At 44.0% G+C, this 23,840-nt stretch overlaps 1 protein-coding gene across 1 annotated transcript in view; it reads left to right on the top strand.

Moving 5' to 3' along the window:
- The first annotated feature begins 930 nt into the window (after positions 1-930).
- LOC147621186 (uncharacterized) overlaps positions 931-23,840 on the top strand; it is a 130,967-nt gene continuing 108,057 nt past the window's right edge. The window contains exon 1 of the mRNA XM_086823913.1: positions 931-1,050. The gene's annotated coding sequence lies outside the window, so the exon portion shown is untranslated. The remainder of the gene's footprint in view (positions 1,051-23,840) is intronic.

Below are 23,840 nucleotides of genomic sequence, written 5' to 3'. Positions count from 1 at the left end.
GCCACATCCCGTCGAAGATGCTCGCTCACTCTCGACTTGGTGGTGGTCACTATCCCGGATACATTTCGGGGGCCCTCTTGTTCCAACATGACATGTGGTGGTCAACCATGTTCAAAGATTCCATCCAATTCGCCGAGTCTTCTGACACCTGCCAACGGTGTGGGCCCAAACCCACCCGTCAGTCCAACCGGCCTCTCCAAATCTCCTTAGCATGGTCGCCCTTTGAGCGGTGGGGGATTGATTTCGTGGGTCCCATAGATCATGTGGTCCACCGCAGCCAGTGCAGGCACATCCTGGTTCCAAGTGGGCTGAAGCCCACGCCACCAAGGATTGCACGGCTAAAACTATGGCCCGGTTCTTATACGGCACATCTTCGTCCGCTTTGGCTACCCCTTGGAAATCAGGAGTGACAGGGGCTCCCACTTCGTCAACGAAGTCATCACCACCTCACTCAGCAGATACAAGTTCTTTCATCGGAAATCCTATGCCTATTATCCTTGGGCAAATGAAGAGGGTGAAAGCACCAACAAAGTGCTTTGCCGCTTACTCCGAAAGATGTGCCATCAACACCCAAGTCACTGTTCTGAAGAACTCCTAGGCACATTGTGGGCTTGCCCCACACTGCCTTCAAAGCCACAACAAGGCACAACCCATTTCGATTGGTTCATGGCCTAGAAGTAGTCTTGCCCTTTGAATTTAACAATGGGCCACATGGGGTTGGATTCGGCCGCCACAATGATGTTTCACACCATGCTAGTGTGCTCCAAATGACTAGTTTAGATGCAACCCTGGCATTGGCTTCCCAAGCTGTGGAAGTCGAAAAAAACAGATGGAAGGTGTGGCATGATCGCCATCTCTGGAGGCCCCAGTTCCAGTTCCAGGAGGGTCAACCGGTCCTGGTGTTCCAAGCCCATTATCTGAAATGGGAGAAGAAGCTGGTTCCAACTTGGGAAGGCATATCTGGTCCGCAAGATCCTTCCTCAAGGTGCTGTGCAAGTCTGCAAATTGGACGGCCATCTCATTCCCTTGGTTATTGGCTCCAAGATTAAGGTGTATAGCTTCTTCTTAACTCTCTTAGCTCTCCAGACACCTTTGCACATGTGGCCGATTCCGCCTTTTCTTGCTTGCCACCGGGAATCTTACTCGCTTCCCCCTCTTTCGTACTCGCCCCCTCAAGGCCTCTCTTCATGCTCGCCCCCCTTTTCAAAAAAAAAAAAAAGGAAAAATTTTCATACTCACATCCATCATCTTTCATACTTCCCCCCCATGCCCATTTTCATCCTCCCATAGCCTGCGACTCATCCTGCTCGACCTCTCCTCCATCTCTTCCTCAATTCCCCTCTTGGTGGTTGCTGCCATCCACCTAGGTGCTCCCTTCTCCCACAGCCATGACTCCCACTACCACACCTCCTTCAGTGGGGTTGGCTCAGTGGTGCAACCCTCGTCTTCTGCATCTACCAGTGCGGCAACAGTGCCTTTATAGGTACAATCTCCTGCCCGCTTCATCCGAATCATCTGAATCTTCTTCAACCTCATCCGACAGTGCTGATCCTTAGTATTTTCCCTCTGAGGATGACACTATTTCTCTCCCTTCCACCCGACCTCCTCGCCCACCTACTCATCTCCATCCCGCTCGGACCCATCTGCTTCCAACCCTGTTTCCATGCACCATTTTTATTTGTCACCTGCATCCACTCCCTTCACCATCAATTTTATTGACCCGTCTCCATTCCACCTTCCCTAGCTTCTAACTTTGTTCAGTCAAGCCGAACTTGCCACCTTGGGCTTGATGGGTATGGTGTCCATCCTGACTTTGCCTGTGATGGATGCCTCCCTTTGTGCTACCTTCATCACCAACTTTCCGACAATGCCCACCAATGGTCAACGGGTGACTTGAACTTTTTTATTTCTTGGAAAAGAGACTTCTATTAAGTATGAAAAAAATTTACAAAAAGGGAGATTTGAGACCAAGTAAGGGGAGAAATCTCAACCAATCGGGTGCCTTGTGCTGCCAGCAAGTCCCCATATGAGAGTGAAAAAAATGCCGCACAGGGTGACTGAAGAAGGGTGTGCTTTTTTTGGGGTTAAAAGCATCCCTCCACTCCCACTCACCAGGGTCCGAGTGCAAGTATTTGATAGGACACCCATCATATAACCAGAGACTCCAAGAGTCTGTAATCATCCCTTGAGTTGAATCAATATAGATGTGCTTCCCTACCCTGCCCACCCCTCTCACTGGCCGGACCACCGGACCCTCAATGATATCCTGCATAAGACTTCTCTCCAAGTGCCATCTATCCTCAATGGAGTAAAAGAATGGTATATCATTCTCACCCGAAGTGGGAAGGCACATGACCTGAATAGGTACCCATGTCCTTGAAAATACCCCAAACCGTTAGTGATGAGGCCCTTCCACGAAGTTCCCTGTGATCCAGTGGTTAGGTATGGCTGCATTCATCTGCGTAATCCTTTGACTAGTGCCTGTCAAGTGCTGGTACGAAGCATTCGCTCATTCTCCATGAGACTCATAATCCAACAGTGGGGAGAAGAGACACCAAGGCAGCCGACTGGATATGCATGGCTGCTCCAAGAGGTCTACCAAATTCATCCAAGATCAAGTCATTCCACACAATGGGCTACCCGTAAGCCTCCTCAACTGACCGTGAAGGAATATGAACCAAGAAGCTCCTCATGCAATCCCAGGCTCGCATCATTGGACTGACTTGCACTTGCATTGCTCACATTGTTGGTCCACCAGAAAGTTATGTTACCCATTGCCGTTCCGACACTCTCATAATTGACATTTCTTCCATCGACCTTTCTACTGCCAACATTGCCTTGCTGGCTCCCGGCCCCCAACTACACTTACCTCTCCACTACCCCCTCAGCCTCACACCGTTCTTCCCTTGCAGCGTCTAGCATCCGACCTCGGGTGCAAAAGGATCTCCCAACCTTGTGCTGCTGCGGCTTGTTGCACCACCCTCTCCGTCACCTCTGCCACCCCCTCCGCTCCCCTTCCATTCCACTCCATTTCCATTTCCACCCCATAGGTCTCTGTTGGTACAGAATCATCCGGTTGCCTACCATCCTTGCGTGCAGCCGGTCTCCACCCTCTCCACTTCGTCGCTTTCCTTAGCAACAAGTTGCGTCCCCTTCTCTAGCTCGCCGCCCGGCTACAGCATCCTCACCACTTCCCCACCACTACACGCGGGCAGCAGGTTGTCATCCGGATCCCTCCCAGAGCCACCCCTCCTGTAGCTACATCGGCCACCATCACTTCCGGAGAGGCCTCTCTTCCCACACTCACTTTGGGTTCTCGACAAGGTCATCTTTTGTGTTGATCGAGTGGATAGCACAGAGTTCATTGAGCTTCTTGACTCTCCATTGTCTTAAAGTTCTCCAGATATTTCCGTGGGTGATCTACCCTGCTTGCGGTCTTCTGATCCTCTAGAGAGGTTGTCCTTGCCTCATCCTCATTGAGCTCGCCGCATAGTCTGAGGTTTGGATAATCTTCGCATCTACACCACCTACCTCAGAGACTACTTCTTTGAGCTCTCTTGTGATACCCGTCATCAGAGAGATTGCAGTTGTTGACAAGCCGATTTGGGGTCTGTAGACTCAGGTCTCCCCTCTTGAGCAATGCCTTCAAAAGCAAAATCAGAGCTCACCTATCTCCACACATCATCTTCCCACATCACAAAGGAGGTGCTAGAGTTGCATGACCAAGTGGCACAGTTGAGTAGGGAGCTCCTCCTTACGAGACCAAGCAACGGACTTAGATGCCCTTCGCTAGACTCTCCGCCCTCTCCAGCCACTTCTCATTAGTTCTCAAACCTCTTCAACAATTGGGATATCGAGCATGACGTCAGCTAGCACTCAGAGTTTTCCTCCAGCATGAAGAGGGCCCTTAGTTTTTAATCAATGTACATACCATATTTCATGATGTCAATGTTTTCTATCATTGCACTTACCATCCTTCATGATGTATCGACAGTATAGTGCATATTTACATTCAGCAACAATTTATCAATTCAAAGTGTTTTTTTTTTCTATCTTCCTCACCGAGCACGGTGAGGACTCTAGTGGTGGGTGACTTGTAGCCACAAAGGGTGCCCACATTGGACTGTTCTGACTGGACTATCCCAGGGTGCAACACTGGATCATCCCGGGCTTGGACGTCCCTGCCAGACCGTTCCGTTGGATCATCCTAGATTGGACCATCTCTGAGCGTTCGATGGACCATCCAAAAACTAAAGCACACCACCAATGGATACATGGGAGGTTCATGCAGCGGCATTGAAGGCAAGCATCTACCAAAGATAGGAGATGCCACCGACACTGCCTTGCAGGAATCATTAAAATGGTTCCTCGGCTCATTCTTGGGACATCCTTTTCCATCTAGTGGTGTTCATTGAGTCTTATTCATTGAGTGCTGTAGGCACTTGTTATTCTATCGTGTTTGTTGTCCTACTCACTGTGACCCCACTGCTGGGTATGCACGGTACAATGAAGGGTATGTACGAGCTTCTTGGGAGTAATGCAAATAATGTTTACATTATTCTTGTCATGTGCTATTCTCATATTCTAATCTATCTTAGTCTGTTTATATATACATTGTGTTGTGAGTATTGAGGACTCTGGACATACTGTCCGGAGGAGAACCACCACTTTAGTGTGCCGGGCAACCAACCCTGCTACATCTATGCCCTCATATCTCCCTGTCTCTATCCTCAAGGTATGGGATGACACCCGAATTTGACCAATGGCTATCCTCGTAGGCTGTAGCATGTGACATGTGTCTCTGTAGGTAGCTTGGCCTGTAAAGGAATCCATTTGGTGTAAGCTTGAGGAAGTGCTCTTTGTAGAAATGGGATTTAGGAGGTAGCTCCTGTGGATCCAACCATGTGGTGTGGGTGTCTAATCTAATAAAGTTTGTGCGGATGAGGCGATTGATCTCTCTGTGGCAAAGGGGTAGGAGAGGGGCATCAAGACGATAATCAAAAGGTGACAAGTCATCAATGTTCAAGGAACGGGAGGCAAACCAGCTCACCCGGGCATACTATAACCATATCACACCCTCTGCTTCGAACCTTTGCAATGATTCCAAGGCTACTCTAAGAAGTTGACCATTGCCTAGTGTATATATCCGATGTAGGTATATCACTGTTCGGAAGAGAGCATCTACGACTAGAGGAGCAGCCCAAAACTCTGTCGTGGCAATAGTCTTTGTGCCCTGAGTCTGGTCCCCAAAAGGCTATCCCATAAGACATTGTGGGAGTGAACAAAGTATCAAAAAGCCATAGTTTTGTGGTGGGTTCTTGAAAATGTGCCTGGAAACATTCTCTTCAACCTAGCCAAGGCTGCATGCTCTCATGTCATATGTGTCTATTGCTGGCCTCATGGTAAAGAATGGTAGAGAAGGTAAGATGTAAGTATAGGTATGATGGGGACTATCTCCACACCTCCCCGCTGCCATATGTAAATGTATGTTTTTTTGGTGTTGCATTGGAGGTGTTAAATATCATGACTTTGGTTTTCCCTAGGTTTAGTGTGAGGTCTCGTTGAGAGAGAGAAAGTTATATTTGTTAAAAGACATGGTGTGAGCTTAGTTATTGAATGAATCAAGCAATGCACAATATCATCACATAAACAATCTCACACCATTAAAGCAACACATGCCACCACTTAGATATTAATGAAGTGTAATCAATGAGCAATAGAGTATACTCAAGGTCACCACAAATGCATCACATAGACAAATACCAATGAAGAGAACAAAGAGAGTATTTCCACAAAGGACCACTTAGTATATTGATCACTAAGCAAGTACACAAAGTATGGGCACTATACTCTCCACTTAGCTATGTCTAGCTCTCTAATGTGTGAGTAGTAGTCCCTGGATTTATAGGCTCATGAGAGGAAGGCCCTAGAGCCCTTGATTCTCTCCACCTCCGTATGATTTCTCACTTACTCACCTAAAAAGTGATGCCCCAATTAAAGGAAGATAACTACTAGACCTACACCCAGTTACTCTAGTAATTTGAGCCTTCTAACCTTAGAACAAACCACTCTAAGGTATCACTAAGGCAACACATTGAGAATGGATGCTAGATCACATATTTCTAACACTTCTCCCTTGATCAAGCATCCATACCACGCAGGGTGTGCTTGGATCAATTCTATCACTAAGATATCACTAAGATAACAAATTTGCCCCTTGGGCTATAAGATGTCATACAAACTTCTAGAACAATGAGTTGGAGAAGTTTGCCTCCTTCTCTGGTTGCTTGGCTTTGCCCTTCTCTTTCTCTTCTTCATCCTTCTTTTTCTTGTAGCAATCCTTGATGATGTGGCCCTTCTTCTTGCAATAGTAGCACGTTCGAGGAGCCTTGGTCTTCTTGTCCTTGATTGTGACTGAGTAGGCATGCTCCACTGGAAGTGATGGTGAAGGAGCTGTTGCTTTGGAAGTCTCCATGCAAGCTTCCTCTAAAATGAGGGCAAAAGTCACTGAGGTTAATGTATGATTGTTTTGATTGGCTATGACCAAGACACACTGCTCATAGCAAGGAGGCATGCTGAAAAGCAACACATAGATGGTCTCCTCCTCATCAATTGTCACACTTGCACCACTAAGTTGATCAATCATACAACGGATGCCATTTACATGAGCAGCAATACTAGTTTTATCATCCTTTTCCATCCTATAAAGCTTCTTCCTTAAGAAGAATCTAGCAGCTGCATTTGTTTGCCCAAAGATAGACTTGAGCCGAAGCCATGCTTCATTGGAAGTCTTTGTAGAACTGACTTGGTGAATCTGGCTATCACCAAGCCCACAAATAATGAGAGACAATGCCTTTGAGTCTAACGTGGTTCACTTAGAGATAAGATTTGGATCTCGACTTGGTCTGTTCCCCAAAAGGCTATCCCATAAGACATTGTGGGAGTGAACGAAGACATTGTGGGAGTGAACGAAGTATCAAAAAGCTATAGTTTTTGGTGGGTTCTTGAAAATGTGCGTGGAAATATTCTCTCCAACCTAGCCAAGACTGCATGCTCTCATGTCATATGTGTCTATTGCTGGCCTCATGGTAAAGAATGGTAGAGAAGGTAAGACGTAAGTATAGGTATGATGGGGACTATCTGCACACCTCCCCTTTGCCATATGTAAATGTATGTCTTTTTAGTGTTGCCTTGGGGGTGTTAAATATCATGACTTTGGTTTTCCCTAGGTTTACTGTGAGGTCTCATTGAGAGAGAGAAAGTTATATTTGTTAAAAGACATGGTTTGAGCTTAGTTATTGAATGAATCAAGCAATGCACAAGATCATCACATAAACAATCTCACACCATTAAAGCAACACATGCCACCACTTAGATGTTAATGAAGTGTAACCAATGAGTAATGGAATATACTCAAGCTCATCACAAATGCATCACATAGACAAATACCAATGAAGAGAGCAAAGAGAGTATTTCCACAGAGGACCACTTAGTATATTGATCACTAAGCAAGTACACAATGTATGGGCACGATACTGTCCACTTAGCTATGTCTAGCTCTCTAATGTGTGAGTAGTAGTCCCTGGATTTATAGGCTCATGAGAGGAAGGCGCCTAGAGCCCTTGATTCTCTTCACCTCTGTATGATTTCTCACCTGACTCTTACCTAAAAGGTGATGCCTCAATCAAAGGAAGATAACTACTAGACGAACACCCAGTTTCTCTAGTAATTTGAGCCTTCTAACATTAGAACAAACCACTCTAAGGTATCACTAAGGAAACACATTAAGAATGGATGCTAGATCACATATTTCTAACAATATTAATGACCCCAAGGGTCTATGAGACCATAAGTAAAACAATGGTACCATGGAGATATTGAGCCATGTAAGAAATGAAACAATGGAAATAACACCAATGTCTGTATACATCGAGATAGCATATGATTATCCTATGATCCATCCCTAGCCAAAACCAATCTCAGGGTAGAAAGAGGGTCAAGCTTCCGTGTGATGGGAGTATTTTATGTCGGTAGAGAACCTCCTGGATTTGTCTCTATGTGGTGGAGGGTCATGATGCTGTGGGTCAGGGGCGTCTGGCTCGTAGAATGGATCCAACTCTCTTGCTAATAAGAACTCCTCTGGGGCATGGAGCTGGAGTGCAGGTATGGGTGGTGGGCTCTAATGTTGGAGAGTAGGGGCGCTGGTATGGTTGGTGGTGGATGTTGATGTGGATGTGCACAAAGAAATCTATGATGGGTCTTTGCTGGGAGGGGTCTTGTTTGTCTCTTGTAGGAACACACTTTTAGTAGTCACACATGTGAACATGGGCTAGCTAGGGGCACTTTTTTACCTTCACACATGAAGGGTTTTTTCTCCCTAGCTTTATTTTGCTGTGATGGGACTTCAAGTGACTGCTCTTGTACTTAGGGTGTACTTTTATACTGCTCAATGTTGATGACGTGATACCTGATAGTCAGCTTGTGACTACCAATTTGAAATCTTTGCATGAATCGTATCTTGGATTCCATACATCTCTCAACCTGTCTATGAAAGGGAATCCTACTCCACTCACATTTCAGGAGTGAGTGGGTTTACTATCACAAGAAGAATAGATGAGGGTCAGGCATGCGTGGTAGTTATCAGGCATTTGTGGTCAAGGACAAGGGCAAGGGACATGCCCCCAGCCATGGTGTAAATCAGCCAAAGGCTGATAGTGGACGGCCATCGAACAAGTCTATGGCTTACTCCTGGTCTTGCGTGACAACATCATCACCTGTAGCCTCTTGATGCTCCTCCACTGATCCTTCCCTAGGCCTGGCCCCAGAGAGCAGCACCTTACATAGCTGCTGGTTGTACTAAAATGTCAAACAGCCAACCCTTAGTATGGGCCTTTGGAATGTGCTTGGAAACAACCCTTAGATGGTCTAGAGAGGCATGTCCCCTCACTATTCGGTCAGTGAGACAGCCATGGTCATACAAAACTGGGGGCTTGTAAAAGTGACTCCAAGGTTTACATACTTCTGGACAATCTCCACTGAGGCCTCTCTGTATAAGAAAGAGAATTGTGAGGCGACGACATAAGATGTGTTGAAGACCATAACCTTTGTTTTTCCCAAATTGACGTTAAGGTCTCTCTCATTGCTAAATCTGTCCAATGCATCCAAATGTTTGTGCAAACCCTTGGCGCTCTAAGAGAGAAATGAAATGAAATGATATATTAACGTCTTCAAAAGGCCAAAATGACCTATGAGACCAAAAAGGTTACAACAATTGGTGGATCTGATACAATGTCTGTGTAAGAAAAGCTAAAAACAACTAACTGAAACTGAAATAACTATGAGGAAAAGTACGGTACTAGGAGCTCCTAATGGATAACATCTGGGAGGAAAACTCCAGCAACAAAGGTAAGCATCATACACATCACTATCCAAAGAAGTCTCTCATCGGTCGATGGCGGATATCCTCAATGTCCTCCATGGTGAGTACTCTGACTGGACGTCTCCCATGCCGTGCTAGTATGGTCCTGATCCTCTGTTGTAGTTTCCGCCGGTGTCGAGATGGGCCTCTCATCTTGGGGCGCCTGGACCGCCCCAGCTCTATAGCCCGATCAATCAGTGTACCTCTAGTGCGGCTATACTCTAGGGCTAGCTGCAATGCCTGCTGGCCTGAGTGCTCAATCTTTGGTCGAAAGAAGTCTGTAATCTGCCTCTGTAGGTGTCTCTCCCTCTCTGATCCCCTCCGTCTCAAGAGACCCTCTCTATGTCTACGAAGCTCCAGCAAGTATAATCTGAGGCATCTCTGATCCTGGTATCTCATGACTCTAGAAAGTGGTCCGAAACCCTCTCTAAACAGGCAGTGAAAACGGCCTCGTATCTCATAATATACTGGACAGTGACATATGTGATGTAACTCTGTCTCTGGCTCCATCTGGCATAGCTGACAAATCCGGGCCTCAGCTGGTGTCAGGACTATGGTCCTACGGAAGTCGAACCCTAGCATAAGTTAATAGCTTTCGGAGTCTCGAGAGTATTATTAGTGCTAGCGGGGTTCAGGGGTTAATGGGCGTTAGGGTTTGGTGGATGTGTGTACACATCTAAGTTGGCACGGCTCTTAAGTAAGATGGGCGGCCGGGCTAGGAGGTGTGGACACAGGCCAGGGTTTTGGTATAAAACCCAAGGAGAAACCCTAACTCGTCATTATATGGTTGGGAGGTGAACCGACTTCCACTCTCTCTTCTTCTCCACGCCTAGGCTATGGCGGCTTGAGGAAGACGCAGCCGTAGCGGAGGCGTTACACTGGTATCAGAGCCAGCGGCGGCGACCGACATGACTTGCACGAGAAACAGCTCAACGCCGCAGCAAAAGAAACGAGCGCAGCCGCCGCCCGTACGGTGACCTACACGAGCGCAGCCGCAGCCTACGCGCGCCTGCGTGAACAGCCCACAGCGAGCGTCTCCGCCGCCCACCCGTCGTCCGTACGGCCTCACCAGACGGCCACCACAGCGGATGCCTAAGGCGGCGACCAAGGCAGACCGGCAGTCCTCGAAGGCGATCGGTGAGCGATCGTTGGCGCGCCGTTGTGGCGAGCGCACGAGAATTCTCCCTTACTTGAGTGGCACAAGGGGGAGGCTTCACCATCCAAGGAGTGGGGTTTTGAACCCACCACCTCAAGCTCCAAGGCAAGTGTGCTAGCCACTTCACCTTTTCACTTGTGTTGTTCTTCGCTTCAAAAGAGCTCTACTTATTCTTTCAAGGGAGGACACAAACTACAAGGAAAGTGACCTTTTCACCTTCAACTTTCCTTCTTTCAATTTGTGAGAGGAGTTTTCTATGCTCCAAGTTTGGAAGTTTTTGGTGGACGGATCTTCAACGACATGCTACATGCAACACACTTTTTTGCATGCATGTGTTGATTGACGACTCAAGTGGTGATTTCTTCTCGATTTCCGTGCATGCAAGAGGAATTCTTCTACGACGCTTCAATTGGAGTTCGCTTTTGAAGGTAATCCGTTCTCTATTTGTAAGCACGTGCATACCATGGCCTCAGCGGAACCGTCTCATGTTCACTTCGATTTTGAGAATGATATGCATGATGTTAGTGAGGCACACCCTTTGGGTGGTGGTGTGGGTGATTCGCGACAGGCCGTTGCGCCTGATCGGGATGACAACATGACCGATGCCGAAGGGGGTGCGAGTCCAATAGATGATTATGGTTTGGTAGACACGGTAGAGTTTGGGCGTCTCACTTCAAGGGTAGTTGCACTTGAGCGCACTATAACAAATGTCAATACCAATCTCACAAACATCAGCACGCTTTTTACTGAATTTATGGCACGATGTCGTGCCATGGCACGTCTATGATGTGAAACCGTGCATGTGAGTTCATCAAATACACATCCAGATGCATGGGGTTAAGTGCCATGACGAATCATTATATGATGCCTGAGTATATATGTTCATATTGTAGATAAGGTTCAATAAGATGAGCTGAGGCTGAGCCAGGTTTTGAAGCCTTTGACAGTGTGGTGTGAATTGTGGAGGATTTTTTTTTATGCTTATGGAGAATTTTGGAGCTAGCAGATATCTTGTGCCTTGATAGGACTGGATTTTGCTTGTGACATTAGCACTGAGACAGAGAACTTAATGGTGCATATTGGTCGGGATCTTGATCGTATGCTTTAAATGGCAAAATCATATGCACAATAAGGATGCTAAATGGAGCTAAGGCGTGAGAAAAACCTTTAGAAAGGTTATGGTGTAAAGGTGAAAAGGAGTTTGATTATATATATATATATATATATGGTCAACACTCCATAACAATGGAAAAAAGGGAAATAATAGGTGCATTGAGGACTTTAACCTTAATGCTAAGGTTATGCTTTGTAACCTTAGTGCTAAGGTTAACAAAGCACATTGGGGATTTTCTAGAAAACGCGCAGCTTTTTTTTTAAATGGTATGTATAGCTGGAAAAAAGGTGGTATGGGGAGCGCCGAGTTCACCGCGGGAAAGGGAGAAAACAACCGGAGAGAGACGACGGCGAACCAGAGGAAATAGGAAAAAATCTGCAGAGTGAATGAACAGCGTCCATTCGACCAGAAGGATTGATTTCATGCAATGATCGACTGTGTATGGTGTGTTGGAGCTCGAAATGAAGAGCAAAGTTGCCTCTACCATTTGATATGCTTACTGTAATTTCTCTATCTCAACTATGCGCCGGGTGTACGCTGGTTGCAGCGAAGCGTGGAGTGATTTATTTTAAAAGAAATTCGAAAAAAATCGCTTTCTCCGCCATCAGATAAGTAAACCTTTATGGATAAAATCTCTTTATATTTTCCTACCTACCTCTTGTAAAGAAAACGATGTAAACAAACCTTCAAAGGTTTTGTTAAAAAAGTAAAAGGTGGGTTTTGATGTGAAGTTATGTGAGGAATTTCCCTCAAGTGATATGGAATTAAAGAGTCAGAAATACAGCAACGACTCTAATGAGAACTGATTTTGGTTCTATCCTAGTGGAACTAAATGCAGGCCATGGATTTCTTTAAAAATCATATGAAAATGTTAAAGCTATGCCATGTATTGTTTTGTGTTTGTGAGTTGTTGGAATTTTAAGCCAGATTTACAGGTGATAAAGAACATTATGAGATGTTGGGAATGATGACACTGGTTGTAATGGATGTAACTGGCCACATGTATATTGGAAAAATTGGAAAGCTTTGTTATGCCCACATGTGAATGGTTCAAAGGATTTCATGCAATTCTGTGCAATCATCTGGATGAATTCAAGGATGTATTGAGGCAAGTTGACACATGTATTTGTCACTGGAAATAATGATGTTCAATACTCCTTGGGAAATTTTGTGCGTGAGATTCCTTGTTGGATTTGACATTCACTCTCACAGCTAGAAGTTTCGTACTTTCCTGGCTGTACCGCACACGTCACGACAGCTTTTTGGTGAACCCGACGTGAAACTGCTGGGGTGAGAGTGTGGTGAAATATACAGGGAAGCTATGGCTGAGAATTCTGAGGGCCAGGGGGTTCATTTTGACCCCGGAGTTATGCAGATGTTCCAAATGTTTACCATGTACATGCAACAGCAACAAGCTGCTGAGAGGGGACAGATTTCCACGACCAAAGCCTTACAATCAATTGTGAAAAAGGTGGATCAATTTGATGGGAAGGACATTACAAAGTATCTGCGCAATTATATAAAGGAGATGGAGCTAAACAGGGTAACTGAAGAGGATATGGTTCGAAGTTTCGAGCTGGTGTGCGTTCCTGAAATAAGAGAGCGTATAAAAGGATTGCAGACAGCACAGGGTGGCAGAAATTGGGAAGAGTTCAAGCTTGCTTTAAAGGATGAATACTTCATGGAGGATTCTGAGCGAGTGACCAAACGAACTTTTTTGGAATGGGTCACAAAACCTAAAATGGGAATTTCTGCCACAGAATTGCTAAGGGAGTTTGAGAAGCGTTATGCCCAGTTGTCAAGAATAGAGCGTGCAACTTTGGACAGAGAAAAGACAGAGCTCTTCTTGCAAGCAGCTGGGAAAGATCTTCAGGAGAAATTGGAAATCCTCCTTGAGGATAAAAATACAGAGCAAGGATTAAAGAGTGATTGGAATGATGTTGAGGATGCAGTCACTATGTTAGCAAAGCGGCAGCGGAGGAGGGATAAAATGGTGATGGGCTCTGCAACCCCCATAGCTGCTGTTACCCCTGAGAATTTATCCAAGCCAGCTGCTACAATTCCTAAGATAGATGGGCCGATGGATGAGCTTATCAAGGGTATGCGTGATTTAAAATTGAAGATGTCCAGGATTGAAGAAAAAGGTCTACCATTGGGGCAGGCTTCTATGCAAAGGCCTCAAAGCAAAGAAGGGTTTACATATAGATGCATATGGTGTGATGACCCAGAGCATGCAAAGAAGGATTGTACCAGCTATAAAGAAGCTCTTAAAAATCAACTTGTGTTCTTCAAAGATGGGAAAATCCATCTTACAGAGACTGGTCTTCCGCTGAGTACAAACTTTGGGAAAGGAGGGATGAAAAAGCTGGTAGAGGATATGGCTGCTAGTCATGCCATTTCTATGGTTGAGGCAGCAACCTATGGATTAAAGGTTGGTCAACAAAAGCAGGGATTTGAGAATGATGAGGATTATGAGAATGAGAATTTTTGGCCGTCAACAATGGAATTAATTGCATCAAAGAAAGTGTCAAAGCAAGCTTTGCATGAGGCAGGTGATTGTATACGTCTTGAGACTGGCTGGGAGGAGCCTGTGGATTCTTTATCCATTCATGCCTATATTGCCAAATGCCAAAATAACGAGGCACAGGTAGAGGAGAAGCGAAAAAGGGAAAATGAGGAAGGAGGGCCATCAAAAAGAGTTACACGTGGAAGTGAAAAGAAGGATCCTGGGCCATCACATATGCCTCCACAGCATAGCAGACCTCCACATGATGTTTCAATGGAAGAAGTGCCAGCAAAAATGAAGGAGAAGGGTAAAGGGAAAAGTCCACTCTACAAGCTTCAATCTGATATTGAGGTTGCAACAGATCTCAAAAAGGTGCTTGAAGAGAGAATTCTAAACAGCAGGGTGGAATTCACACTAGGGGAAGTCTTGGGGATTGCAAAGAAAGAATTTCATGATGAGATAATTGATATTATACGAAGAAAAAGGCAGTCCATAATTGAATCTATTCCATCACAAGGGGAAGCAAGCACTTCCAAGACTCATGGTGTACAGGTACAGAAAAAAGAAGAGAGAGAAAATGTGGTGGAATGTAATCACTCTGCTGATGGGGCACGACAAGTGCGCTTTGTGGAAGAGGATGATGAAAAAGAAGTTCTTACAAAGAGTCATTACTCCAGGAGTCATTGGGCAAGAGCAACCACTGAAACCCTTGTCAAGATAGGTGATTTGGAAGAGCCGTATGTCGCTCTAATTGATCATGGGTCTGAAATAAATCTTATGGCTAAAAATCTCTACAACAAATGTAAGTGGCCAATGGATGTGGATCATGGGTGGATGATTAAAGCAGCTAATAATTCATCTGGAGAGCTTTATGCAGCATGTCCAAATGTAAGGGTAACTATAGGGGATGTGAAGGATGATCAGAATTTATTTGTTCAGGAGATGTCATCGTATCCCCTCATTCTTGGGCAACCCTACATTACAGCTGTAAGGATGGAAACAAAGGTTTTGGATGATGGTTTAGCTTATGCAAGAATAAGGAGTAAAGATGGCAAAAAAGCTGTTCAGTTTTTGACAGTTTGCATTAATCATGAAAGGAATCGTGAATCTCTTCGGGCACAGTCACTCCCAAAGATAAACAGAGAGTTTATGAATTACAGGGAGATGAGGGATTTTGGCCAGGTGCCATTGTAAAGCGGGATTCCAATGGTACAAGGGAAAATGAGTTCTCGCAGGACTCAATCAATGTAAATAGTTTTTCAGCAAATTTTCAGGGATTCTCCAGCTATGGGTCACTGGTATTTGTAAAAAGCAAGGATTTAAAGCGTGGCATGCAAAAACATATACAAAATGAACAAAAAAGTTTTGAGCAGTGTGGTCTTTTGGAGAAGAATGAGTTTATTTCAGGGGTGCTTGATGAGGTGTCATTTATAGATACTATGGATGTGCTTTTTGATATGAGAAGAGCATGCTTACAGGGTGGAAATGAAATGATAAAGGTGTCATCTGTGGAAATGTATGATATAATCCAGGAATTTGAGGGGGTGGAATGTAAAAACATGAATTGTGAGATGGATGCTCATGTTGATACAAAGTACAAAACGGTTGCAAAGAAGGTGAAACCAGTTGCCTTGCCCTTGCCACCAAGAAGCAAGGAGAAGATAGATGAAGCTTCTATGCAGCCAAATCTTAGAGATCCGAAGAAAATTGGGCATAAATTTACTCAAGAAACTCTGAAAGAGCTGAAGATTGGTGAGAGGGATTTTCTGTTGCCAGTTGAAAGGGAATGCTTTGAGGAGATGCTTGTAAAACATGGCAAAGCTTTTGCCTTTCAGCCGCATGAGATAGGATGTGTTGATCCAAGTGTAACAGCACCAATGGTGATCTTTACTGTTCCACATGTACCCTGGAACCTGCGGCCAATTCCAGTACCAAAGGCTCTCTTGCCAAAGTTGATGGAATTACTAAAGGAAAAGATCAGGATGGGAATCTTGGAGCCTTCATGTGCCCCATATTCCAACAGATGGTTTACTGTACCAAAGAAAAATGGGACATTGCGCTTTATTCAAGACATGCAACCTGTAAACAAAGTCACAATCAGGAATGTGGGAGCAGGTCCAATTGTGGATGAGTTTGCAGAAGCATTTGCAGGGAAAGCTATATACTCTATGGGTGATCTGTATTCGGGATATGATCAGTTCCAGCTGGATATACAAAGCAGGGACTTGACCACAATGAGAACTCCTTTGGGATTAGTAAGGATGTGTACCTTACCACAGGGAGCCACTAACTCAGTGGCACATATGATGAATGGAATGAATAAAGTCTTACGGGACTTCATACCACAAAAAACTATGCCATTTTTGGATGATGTGCCAATAAAGGGCTGTGATGAGAAAGACAAAGATGGGAATTTGGATTCAAAAGGGTGCCGCAAGTTTGTGGCAGATCATATAAAGGATTGTGACATGATTCTATCCAGGCTTGAAGAAGTGAATCTTACTTTATCTGGGCAGAAATCAGTGTTTGGGGTTGGTGAAGTGCTAATAGTGGGACATCTTTGTAGTACTAGTGGACGCCGTCCTTGTCCAGCCAAGATAGATGCAATACAAAGAATGAAGGAAATATGCATTAATGTTACAGAGCTGAGGAGATTTCTTGGAGCATGCGTCTTTTATGTTATTTGGATCCCACATTATGCACATGTAGCAGATCCTCTTTATCAGCTTTTGAGGAAAAATCAAAAATTTTTGTGGAGTGCAGTACATATTAAAGCTATGCGGAAGCTGAAATATTTGCTCCAATCATCACCCATTTTGAGAAAGGCAGATTATGAGTGTGGCAGGCCTGTGATTGTTACAGTTGATACTAGTCCTACTGGGATAGGATGGGCAGTAGGGCAAGATGATGAGGGTGATCATAGGTATGTAATTAGATTTGGAGCAAAGGTATTAAGCTTTCGGCAGCGAAAGTATCCACAGATCAAGAGAGAATTATGGGGGATAGTCACTGCTCTAAAATGTGAAAAGGAATATCTTATTGGGGCATCTGTACTTGTGGAGACTGATTGCTTGCCACTTCTTGGGATGATAGCAAGTTGTACCACTCCAGATATTGCTATGCTTAGGTGGATTGCTTATATCAAGTCACTAAATCCTGAGTTTGAGCATATTGCGGGAAAAGATAATCCAGTTGCAGATATGCTATCACAAGCCAGGTATGAAGATGAGGAAGAGATGATTAGTGACATTGATGATGTGGGTACAAAGTTCTATACTACAGCATATGCAAAGGGGGATCATATTTGCCTATCAAATGCACTTGAGTCTTTTATTGAGGAAATATATGAAGGAGATTGGTTGCTTATTGGTCAATATTTGAGCACTCTAACAAGGCAAGAAAATTGGTCTGACTCAGAATTTAAGAGGATCCGCAGAAAAGCATATGGTTACTTTCTAAAGGATGGATATCTCTGGAAGCATCCTAAACAGAGAAATGCTATGCCACAGAGAGTCATATGTGATAAAGAGACTCAAGGAAAGCTTGTGAAAGAATTCCATGAGAGTCTCTGGGCTGGGCATAGAAGTGTGTGGGCCACCTTTACCAAAATAAAGGAAAAATATTGGTGGAGAGGAATGTACAAGGATATTTCCCAATATGTGGAAACATGCATAGTATGCCAAATGTACTCAAATGTGAGGCATCGTGATGGCTTGCAACCAACCTACCCACCTGCCATGCACTACAAATGGGTAGTGGATCTAGTTACAATGCCTTTGGGAATTTGGCAGATGCGGTATATAGCACTTGCAAGAGAAGATTTGACAAATCAGGTAGAAGGGCGTGCTCTTAGAACAAAGAGTACGGAAACAGTATGCAAATTTCTCTTGGAAGATGTGATCTGCCGATATGGTTGTGTTGGGAAAATAACAGCTGATAGAGGTGAGCTAGATGTTGGAGAAGCAAAGGAATTCTTCTCTAGAATTGGTATCAAACTGTCTCTAACATGTGCTTACAATCCTGAGGGCAATGGGAAAAGTGAACGAGGACATCCTCCAATCATTAAAGCTTTGGCTAAGGCATGCAGAGAAAGGATGAGAGAGTGGCCAAAGCTGCTACCATATGCCTTGTGGGCTGACGGTACAACTCATAGCTCAGTGACAGGATACATGCCTGCAGAATTAATGTATGGTCAGAAGCCAGTGATGCCAGTTGAAGAAGTAATTCTAACTTGGAATGTATTGCCCTGGGTGGAAGGATTAAGCAGAGATGACCTCCTTGCATTGCGAATAAGACAGTTGGAGAGGAGGCCTGAAGATGTAGAGCTTGCTAAAGCTCGCCTGAAAGATGCAAGGTTGAAAAATAAAGAAAGATTTGATAGTAGACACAGACTCCGGCCAAAACCTATTGAAGAAGGTGATTGGGTTCTAATGTATGATAGTAGCCTTGACAACCAATTCACTGTTCAAAGAAAATTTGCAAAAAGATGGTTTGGCCCTTACATTGTCAGGCATGTGCATGGAAATGCCACGTATACTCTGTGTGAGCTTGATGGAACAGAAGTAAAGAATCTTGTGGCTGGCAAAAGAATCAAGATATTTAAAAGAAGGCATGATGGTGATCCTTTTGATTCACAAGAGATTCAGGATGAGAGGCTTGACAGTGGTAGTATGGATATGGTTGAAGAGGAAGAGGATGATTTTCCTGACAATGCAGAAGATGAAAACGACATCCAGCTATATGTAGATCTTGATGATGATTTGGCACATACCAGAGGATGTGCAGGTTTAGAGGGGGTGGATGTCGTGCCATGGCACGTCTATGATGTGAAACCGTGCATGTGAGTTCATCAAATACACATCCAGATGCATGGGGTTAAGTGCCATGACGAATCATTATATGATGCCTGAGTATATATGTTCATATTGTAGATAAGGTTCAATAAGATGAGCTGAGGCTGAGCCAGGTTTTGAAGCCTTTGACAGTGTGGTGTGAATTGTGGAGGATTTTTTTTTATGCTTATGGAGAATTTTGGAGCTAGCAGATATCTTGTGCCTTGATAGGACTGGATTTTGCTTGTGACATTAGCACTGAGACAGAGAACTTAATGGTGCATATTGGTCGGGATCTTGATCGTATGCTTTAAATGGCAAAATCATATGCACAATAAGGATGCTAAATGGAGCTAAGGCGTGAGAAAAACCTTTAGAAAGGTTATGGTGTAAAGGTGAAAAGGAGTTTGATTATATATATATATATATATATGGTCAACACTCCATAACAATGGAAAAAAGGGAAATAATAGGTGCATTGAGGACTTTAACCTTAATGCTAAGGTTATGCTTTGTAACCTTAGTGCTAAGGTTAACAAAGCACATTGGGGATTTTCTAGAAAACGCGCAGCTTTTTTTGTAAATGGTATGTACAGCTGGAAAAAAGGTGGTATGGGGAGCGCCGAGTTCACCGCGGGAAAGGGAGAAAACAACCGGAGAGAGACGAAGGCGAACCAGAGGAAATAGGAAAAAATCTGCAGAGTGAATGAACAGCGTCCATTCGACCAGAAGGATTGATTTCATGCAATGATCGACTGTGTATGGTGTGTTGGAGCTCGAAATGAAGAGCAAAGTTGCCTCTACCATTTGATATGCTTACTGTAATTTCTCTATCTCAACTATGCGCCGGGTGTACGCTGGTTGCAGCGAAGCGTGGAGTGATTTATTTTAAAAGAAATTCGAAAAAAATCGCTTTCCCCGCCATCAGATAAGTAAACCTTTATGGATAAAATCTCTTTATATTTTCCTACCTACCTCTTGTAAAGAAAACGATGTAAACAAACCTTCAAAGGTTTTGTTAAAAAAGTAAAAGGTGGGTTTTGATGTGAAGTTATGTGAGGAATTTCCCTCAAGTGATATGGAATTAAAGAGTCAGAAATACAGCAACGACTCTAATGAGAACTGATTTTGGTTCTATCCTAGTGGAACTAAATGCAGGCCATGGATTTCTTTAAAAATCATATGAAAATGTTAAAGCTATGCCATGTATTGTTTTGTGTTTGTGAGTTGTTGGAATTTTAAGCCAGATTTACAGGTGATAAAGAACATTATGAGATGTTGGGAATGATGACACTGGTTGTAATGGATGTAACTGGCCACATGTATATTGGAAAAATTGGAAAGCTTTGTTATGCCCACATGTGAATGGTTCAAAGGATTTCATGCAATTCTGTGCAATCATCTGGATGAATTCAAGGATGTATTGAGGCAAGTTGACACATGTATTTGTCACTGGAAATAATGATGTTCAATACTCCTTGGGAAATTTTGTGCGTGAGATTCCTTGTTGGATTTGACATTCACTCTCACAGCTAGAAGTTTCGTACTTTCCTGGCTGTACCGCACACGTCACGACAACGTTTTGCAAGTGGATCGGCGGCACGTAGAGGGCCTATTCCGATAGTTATGCCTCCTCTTGTTCCAAATCCTATAGTAGAATCTATTGCACCATCTGCAACGCAGGAAGGGGCTATGTTGAAAAACGTGAAGCCGCCTGTGTTTAAGGGAGAGGAGCGCGATCGTAACAAGGATGCGGTCCATACATTTTTACACAAGTGGACGGACTTGCATCACTTACGCCGCACTCCCGCTGCTGTTATGGTCACTGAGACGAGTCTCACACTTGAAGGTAAAGCCTACAAGCGGTGGATGAGTCTACCTATTGAAACTCGCCCTAAGACTTGGGAGGAGTTTGCGGCAGCATTTAAAAAGGAGTTCTTACCGCAAAACGAGAAAGATCGGAGTTGGACAGCCTGGGACAAGTGCAAGATGGAAGGTCTTACACTTAATCAGTATATGTCCAAATACCGTGAAGTCATTCTCAAGCTAGATGGTTTGGACGACTTTCAAAAGGTCCGTGGGTTTGTTAGAGGCCTTGATAAAGAATATCAGGCAAAGGTTAAAACCCAATATCCTAAAACTTTGGAAGCGGCTATCCAAAGTGCCCTTATCTTTGATGACACCATGGATAAGAAGGGCATGGATAGACCGGCCAAATTTAATGGCTCGCAATTTAATGCTAATAAGCGTAAACTTGCCAGCAATTCTACTGAAAACACAAAGAAGTCTAAAGGGTCAAGTGGTCCGTTGTCTCCACAAGACTTTGAACGGGCCAAGAAGGAGAAACTATGTTATCATTGCTTAGGTAGTGATCATGAGAAGAAAAATTGTCCACAGTTGCCTCGCAAGAATAAGGATAAGGAGAAGGTCAAGGAGAAGGCTGTACACCTGGTGCAAACACTTCCCTTGGATGCTGATCCTAAGTATTCTGCGGTAGAGGTTTCGCACACTGCCGAGATGCATGAGTGTAATCTCACTGCATCTATGTGGCAAGAGACAGTTGGACCACATGATTTGGTCCGTATGCATGGCTCCATTTATGGTCATCGAGTACGTATTCTCATTGATGATGGTGCCACGCACAATTTCTTGAACTATGCATTAGTTAAGAAATTAAAGTTGCCGGAGACAAAGAGTTCTCATCGTTATGTGGTGTCCACCATTCAGGGGGATGATCACGATGTGTGGGATACTCTAGTACGGCAAGTGCCTGTGTTTGTGCAAGAACACACTATGGTTCTTGACTTCCAAGTGATGAATATGTCTCGTGCGGATGTCATCTTAGGACGGGAGTGGTTGTATGGGTTAGGGTCATCACTCAAAAGGAGTTATGAACATAATACGTTTACGTTTGAGGCCAATGGTAAGCATGTTTTACTTATTGGGGAACGTGATGTACCCCCAACACCACTCATATGTAATGCCGAACTCTCTTTTTTGGAGCATAGTAATGAAATAGAAGAAGTCTATTTTTGTTATTGTGTGTCTCAAACTAGTGGGTTTGATGTGCATGATGTTTCTTCTTCAAATGAATCTTCCTCAGCGATTCCTTTTTTCTCTTTACCTTCTTCTAAAATCTCTTTAAATAATCTTAAGCAACCAGTTAATGCTTTGTCTTTGCAACAACTGTTACAAGAATTTAAAGATATTTTTCCTAATGAATTACCAGAGGGTTTGCCACCCGAACGAGCTTTGCCTCATCGCATTGATGTCGTTCCGGGCACCAAACCAATTAGTAAGCCGTCGTACAGGCTTAGTGCGACTGAAGCAGCTGAGGTGGAACGTCAGCTTGCTGACTACCTTAGTAAGGGCTTCATTCGCCATAGTGCTTCACCATGGGCATCGCCCATTCTTTTGGTGAAGAAAAAGGATGGATCCATGCGCATGTGTGTGGATTATCGCTCCTTGAATGCGGTAACCATTAAGAACAAATACCCGCTACCTAAGATAGATGAGTTGTTTGATCAACTCAAAGGTGCGAAGTATTTTTCTAAAATTGATTTACGTTCAGGATATCATCAAGTGCGTATTAACGCTGATGATATAACCAAGACTGCGTTCCGAACTCGCTTTGGACACTATGAGTTTTTGGTTATGCCGTTTGGGCTTACTAATGCCCCGGCAACGTTTATGACGCTTATGGATAGCGTACTAAGGCTGTACTTAGGCAAATTTGTCATTGTCTTTCTTGATGACATTTTGGTCTATAGTTCGACTTTAGAAGAGCATTTGGAACACTTACGAAAAGTTTTTCAGTTACTACGCGAGAATGCACTTTACGCGAAAGAAAGTAAGTGTGAATTTCTCAAGGATAGCATACAATACCTAGGTCATGTAATTTCTGCAGACGGAATTGCTATGGATGCTACTAAGGTTGATGCTATTATGCGATGGCCAACACCTCGAAGTAAGGAAGAACTTCAAATCTTCTTGGGAATGGCAAGATTTTATCGCAAATATGTGAACGGTTATGCAAAGATTGCCGCTCCCATGACTGATCAATTGAAAGGTGCGGCAATTACCTTTCAATGGCATGAGGAGCAACAACGTAGCTTTGATAAGCTTAAAGTTGCTTTGGCTACAGCTCCTATCTTGGTAATTGTGGATCCTCAAAAACCATTTGTGATTGAAACGGATGCCAGTGCTAAGGCAGTGGGTGCGGTTCTCATTCAAGATGGTCATCCTGTTGCCTATGAGAGCAAGAAGCTCAATCATGCTCAACAAAACTACTCAGCTTACGAGCGTGAGCTCTTTGCCATCATATATGCCTTACGAAAATGGCGACATTACTTATATGGTGCGCAATTCGAGCTTGTTTTTGATCACGAAAGCATAAAGTGGTTTATGAACCAAACAGATTTGCAGGGTTGAAAGGCCAGATGGGCTGAGATCCTTCAGGAGTATGATTGCAAGCTACGCTATCGCAAAGGACGTTACAATATTGTAGCTGATGCTTTGAGTCGTATGCCGGAGATTAATTCGCTGCTATTCACAGAGTTGAAAAGCGAATTGTTAGAATCTTTACGAGGCAAATGCAAGCAGGATTCAACATACTCAAAGGTGTGGAATCATGTTCAAATGAGGGGTCCCTCTCACTCAAACGGTAGTGTTTCCAGTTCTTCCACACATGGTTCTTCTTTATCACAAGATGAACTACAGCGATGGAAAAACTTTTCCATCGATGATGGATACTTACTCCACAAGGGGAGAGTTTGTGTTCCATTGGACTTAGACACTAGGCGCCAAATTCTTTT

The sequence above is a fragment of the Cibotium barometz genome, chromosome 30, assembly GCF_041138505.1.
Source record: "Cibotium barometz isolate CiBa-2024 chromosome 30, ASM4113850v1, whole genome shotgun sequence".
Lineage (NCBI taxonomy): Eukaryota > Viridiplantae > Streptophyta > Polypodiopsida > Cyatheales > Cibotiaceae > Cibotium > Cibotium barometz.
The sequence above is the reverse complement of the archived record's forward strand: the minus strand, read 5'-3'. Positions and strand labels throughout refer to the sequence as shown.